Here is a 6000-nt window from a genome sequence, read left to right as displayed (position 1 = left end):
TGTCTCCCTGGTTGTGTATGATATTTGTCCCCAGGTTGTGTATGATATTTGTCCCCCAGGTTGCGTATGATATTTGCCCCCAGGTTGCGTATGATATTTGTCCCCTGGTTGCGTATGATATTTGTCCCCTGGTTGTGCATGATATTTGTCCCCTGGTTGCGTATGATATTTGTCCCCCGGGCTGTGCATGATATTTGTCCCCTGGTTGTGTATGATATTTGTCCCCAGGTTGTGTATGATATTTGTCCCCTGGTTGCGTATGATATTTGTCCCCTGGTTGCGTATGATATTTGTCCCCCGGGCTGTGCATGATATTTGTCCCCTGGTTGTGTATGATATTTGTCCCCAGGTTGTGTATGATATTTGTCCCCTGGTTGTGCATATTTGTCCCCTGGTTGTGTATGATATTTGTCCCCTGATTGTGCATGATATTTGTCTCCCATGCTGTTTATCTGACACCCTCCTCCCTTTCCTGGGAGTGTCATGGCGGCTCCTCCTTTTCCTTTATTCTGACATCTGGGGCCGTTGCGGTTCGGACAGCCCGGGCCTGACATCGCCGTCACTCAGCCTGCACACCGGTCACCCAGCGCTGCGATATCTCTGTACATCGCGCTGCCCCGGAGCCGCTCTCCCACAGCCCCGGCCAGGCCTGACAGCAGCCGGTACCAGTACCGGGGACGGTCCCCGAGCATCCCGAACCCAGGTAACCGGGGGGACCGTGTGATACCGGGCCTGCCCACAGTGTGCACCCTGCTGTACGGTGCCATGACAGAGCCCAGTGATAATGGAGGGGCTGGGCTGTGTATGGCACCCTGCCAGGGGCTGACTGTCACTTTATCATTATTATCAATATTATTATTATTATTATTACAATGACATTCCCTCTATCAGCCAGTCTGTAGTAATAATAATAATATACCATCAATAATGAACACTCATTGCATGAGAGGTTAATAATATAATCAGGGCATGAAAATATTACTGGATTGTTTTCCTTTAATGAGAAAAGGGAGCTGCTTTATCATCATTTTTACATGTCCAGCTTCTTCTACAACAGTGAACTAATAATAATAATATTACCTTGAATTTTAGTGGTATTTAGAATTTTTACATTTTTTTTTTAGATTTGCCTGCAAGGTTTTTGATTGCATTAATGCACCATAACAGAATAGGAACAGGTTTCTTAATCACTGTTTATGCTCATCAAACCAACGATCGCTCGTACTGGCACCCCCAAGTACCATAACCACTAGAATTTAACCCCTTTACGCTGCGAATTGTGGGCTTTAACGCCGTAGTGTAGTTTTATAAAGAGGCTATTGTCACGGTTCCATGTTGGTTTTTACAGAATATGATGGGAAATGTAGTTCAGAACATATGTGTACAACGCAGTGGGATCTGCTGGCGCTTTCTAAATAATATGTGGTACCAAAATCATCCCGCAGAGCACAAAAACAAGGGTAGGTGCCAGAAGATATACAGTATTTGCCCACCACTCCGGTACTGCACCTGCCCTGTGCCCTTCATCACAACAATAACAGACGTTCTTCCTGGGTGGCAAAAGCTGAAGCGTTGTGTGATCAATGTATACTGCACTCACACTAACCTAATAATGGACTGACTGCACTTACACTAACCTAATAATGGACTGACTGCACTCACACTAACCTAATAATGGACTGACTGCACTCACACTAACCTAATAATGGACTGACTGCACTCACACTAACCTAATAATGGACTGACTGCACTCACACTAACCTAATAATGGACTGACTGCACTCACACTAACCTAATAATGGACTGACTGCACTCACACTAACCTAATAATGGACTGACTGCACTCACACTAACCTAATAATGGACTGACTGCACTCACACTAACCTAATAATGGACTGACTGCACTCACACTAACCTAATAATGGACTGACTGCACTCACTCTAACCTAATAATGGACTGACTCTGACTGCACTCACACTAACGTAATAACGAACTGACTGCACTCACACTAACGTAATAACGAACTGACTGCACTCACACTAACGTAATAACGGACTGACTGCACTCACACTAACCTAATAATGGACTGACTCTGACTGCACTCACACTAACCTAATAACGGACTGACTGCACTCACACTAACCTAATAACGGACTGACTCTGACTGCACTCACACAAACCTAATAACGGACTGACTGCACTCACACTAACCTTATAACGGACTGACTCTGACTGCACTCACACTAACCTAATAATGGACTGACTCTGACTGCACTAACCTAATAACGGACTGACTCTGACTGCACTCACACTAACCTAATAACGGACTGATTGCACTCACACTAACCTAATAACGGACTGATTGCACTCACACTAACCTAATAATGGACTGACTGCACTCACAATAACCTAATAACGGACTGACTCTGACTGCACTCACACTAACCTAATAACGGACTGATTGCACTCACACTAACCTAATAACGGACTGATTGCACTCACACTAACCTAATAATGGACTGATTGCACTCACAATAACCTAATAATGGACTGACTCTGACTGCACTCACACTAACCTAATAACGGAGTCTGACTGCAGTCAAGGCCACCTATGTTCCTGTTACTGTCACCCACGGCCCTCCTGTTACTGTCACCCTCCTGGTAATGCTAATACGATATCTGATCCTGGTTTAATTGCCTATACTCTGGAAATTCTTGCTTAAACCTTGTAAGTTCCTTCCACGTCACTGGGCACAAGATGGTAAGTGATTCTGTGTTAGAAGACTGCCACTCTAGATCCCTGCTGCTGTCTGCCGAAGAGTGGCAGCCAGCGTTGGGTACTGCCAGCCTCCTGAGACTTTGCATTGCAGCAGCAGCAGCAGGGAGATCAGCAATGGGCAGGTATAGTATCTCTGGGCAGACACTAGCCATCACGCCTGGACTCCAAGCCTGGCTATTCTCTCTGACATGTACTGTTTATTGTCACAGTTACTGCTCAGAGGACACAGTTACTGCTCAGAGGTTACTGTTCAAACACGGCACACGTTCTGCACATCATATATAATCTATATAATAATAATAATAATAGGACATGGAATATAATTAATATTTACAGTACAACACAAAATCAGGCCACCCATACCCAGGCACACCCAAATTGATTTTTTTCCCTCACTGTTTCCCCATGTAGATTTATAACTGCTCATTATCTGATTTTATAACGGAGCAAAAGAGCATGAATGTCGAAAAAGCAAAAAGTTATTATTTTGTAACCTATTTTAGATTTTTAAGTAAAAAAAATTACAGGTGATTCTTAAAAAGAAATACATTTTTAGGTTTGCGAAAGCATTAAATAATATTGTAATAAATTAATGTGCTGCGCATGCTTCGGATATAATAGTGCTAATCATGAAGTCAGAAAATGACAAAAATCAGACAACGGAAGTCGCTCGCGTTCTGCCACCCGGAAGTATCTTAGTTTACAATGTTTACAAACATTCTGAAAGCGCATATAGACAAAGTGCTAGATAGCTGTAGAAAGAAAATATATATATATATATATATATATATATATATATATATATATATATATATATATATATTGCTGGGCGTTTAACAGACCATTATCTATGTCAACATATGTTTAACTATAATACAAGTTTATTTATTTAAAATTTTTTTTTTTTTTTTAAATTCTTTATTTTTCAAAGTGCAGAGCTGATTACACAAGGCAAAATTGGTGAATGACATAACAAGTGTTATACCGTACTCGCAAAAGACAATATATGCTGCCCTTTTTCTTTTTTCTTTTTTTTAATAGAAAAGGTAACAAGGGGTTGGGTAACGTTATTATCAAGAGAAGCATATAACAGGACATTACTTATAAACTGACAGGTATTATCTGATATGCACATATAAGGTACGAGGTTCTAGTACATGCTTAATTGTCTGAGTTAGTGATATTGGCGTTAAGTACAAGCTGGGTCTCTCGCTCTCGATTTGCATGTAAAGCTGGCTGCACATATCGGCCACATAGTAGGTTGCACGTGTTTGGCACTACAGGAGTATGCAGGGATGTTAATTAAGGGCTTTGTGCCCATAAGGGGCATCCAGGCGGTACCAGCTAGATTAGAGCCCTAGGGTGGGGTGTGATGGAAAAGCAACTATGCACACAGCAAGGACAAATGCTGGACTCTCAGAAATGGGAAGTGGGCGAATGGGGGGGGGGGGGGGGGTGCGAGGGCAAGAGGCTTGCTTCATATGGGCCTAGAAGCCTTGGGAAAGTGGTGCCCTATGTTGAGGGGGATCACCTACTTATGCACATCGGTCTCTACATCCCACCCTGTGGTATGATTAAGTAAGCGTTAACCTCTACATCTATTGCAATTCGTTGGTTCTCTAAACAATTACTATTGTTATCTAGCTATATAGCATGAGAGTCCTGAGTACTTATGAGTGTTTTAGAGGCTGCTTAGTAGGGTCGTCTGCCGCCCGGTGTTTGGTGTCCGAGATTGTCCCCAACACAGTCCTCCCCGTTCAACCGATGCCTACTCTGGAGGCTTGCCAGGTGTGCTGGGAGTAGAGGTAGAGAGAGCCGCTCTGCAGGGTTCCAGGTCCGACTGACCGTGAGGATGTTCTCCACTCGTGTCTCGGTATTGGGTCTGGCTTGCCTGTGGAGACACCGGGCCGGATGCCCGCGGTAGAGTCCTTTTTTCGGGGCCCGTTGTGTATTCCTCGATGCTGTTCTAGGACTGTGTTTGATGGGGTGCAGGCTCCTCTCGGAGCTAGCGTCGCCCAGTTGCTGTGAGGTGTGTTTCGTTAGGGTCCGCTTGTGCTCGTGTGAGGTGCTGAGCACTTCAGGGCGCCTGCGCTTGTGCCTGCTTACTGTGAGTCGCTTGCAAAGGCGCCATCTTCGCGCTCTCTTTGCTTTGCAGGAGGTGTCGTGATGTTGGGAGCGTGTGGACAGCAGCAGCGTTGCATATTCTTTTGGGGCTTGTGTCATGGCCTGCCGTTCTTTAAGTCTCCTCCCAGAAGGCTTCAACTATAGCATTTAGCCGTGCCAGGGCGTCTTGCCCCTTTGCTGCGTCCGGTGTTGCCGTGACTATTGCTGCCATATTCGGGTTTGCTAGTTCCATCTGAAGTTGCTGTCCTGCAACCCGGGTGGGCTCTCTCGGGACCGGGATATCCCCCGCTGGTCCATAGGGGGGGGAACGGAGGATCAAAGACACGTTTTCAGCCGTAGCGGGCTGCAGGGGAGCGGCCGTCTCCCCCGCGCTGCCCATGCTTGTAGGCCGCAGGTGACTCATCCTTGAGTTTTGCCCGTTGGGCTGCTTGTTTAATGTCTTCATGTGCCCCTCAGTCTCCCCTCTCCCTTAGTGACACTTTGGGGTTGGTTCAGCGCTGTTCGTGGCAGTTATACCGCAGTTTTTGTCTGTTTAGAGCAGTAGCAGCTCTTCCCTGCAGCCGCTCAGTTTAGCGGTCAGGCCCCATCCCCAAAAGTTTATTTCTTATGACAGATCTGTCAGCAGACCTGTCATCTGAGTGTCACAAGATGGCATGAATGCAGATATTTTTTATTAGCATTTACATAGTCAACATATATTGCAGCTCTTTATGATTATAGAAATGGGATATAAAGAAGGCCCTGTTCAAACGGAATTACAATCTGAGGATATGAGGTCGGTGTGTATATGTATTTTTACGTGACTGGTGAGGAGGTCTGACTGGGATTTGAACCTGGTCTATATAACCCTTTACCGGTGTTAGTTTGTGCCTCCATAACAATCTGTTCTTTAAGCATCCTCTTCCAAATTGGAATTTCAATTACTTTCGCAAGACTGGAAGGAGCAGCCAAACCTATAAAAAAATGTTATTTTTTTCTTTTTTTAAATTCAATTTTGGTAAAGGGTCTACGGGCACAATATTGTGATGACAAATTTGTAAAGCAACAGGACCTGAAAGGGATTGTCTAGGTAAAATGTTGCCATACGTATATTTA

General features: G+C 44.6%; 1 protein-coding gene across 9 annotated transcripts in view; it reads left to right on the top strand.

Moving 5' to 3' along the window:
* The first annotated feature begins 508 nt into the window (after window positions 1–508).
* The window catches only part of HERC1 (HECT and RLD domain containing E3 ubiquitin protein ligase family member 1), a 139403-nt gene continuing 133911 nt past the window's right edge, over window positions 509–6000 (top strand). For all 9 annotated transcript variants that reach the window (XM_063449413.1, XM_063449409.1, XM_063449414.1 and 6 more), the window contains exon 1: window positions 509–703. The gene's annotated coding sequence lies outside the window, so the exon portion shown is untranslated. The remainder of the gene's footprint in view (window positions 704–6000) is intronic.

This window comes from Pelobates fuscus, chromosome 3 (assembly GCF_036172605.1).
Source record: "Pelobates fuscus isolate aPelFus1 chromosome 3, aPelFus1.pri, whole genome shotgun sequence".
NCBI classification, from domain to species: Eukaryota; Metazoa; Chordata; class Amphibia; order Anura; family Pelobatidae; genus Pelobates; species Pelobates fuscus.
Note: the sequence above shows the minus strand (reverse complement) of the source record. Positions and strands in the feature narration are given on the sequence as shown.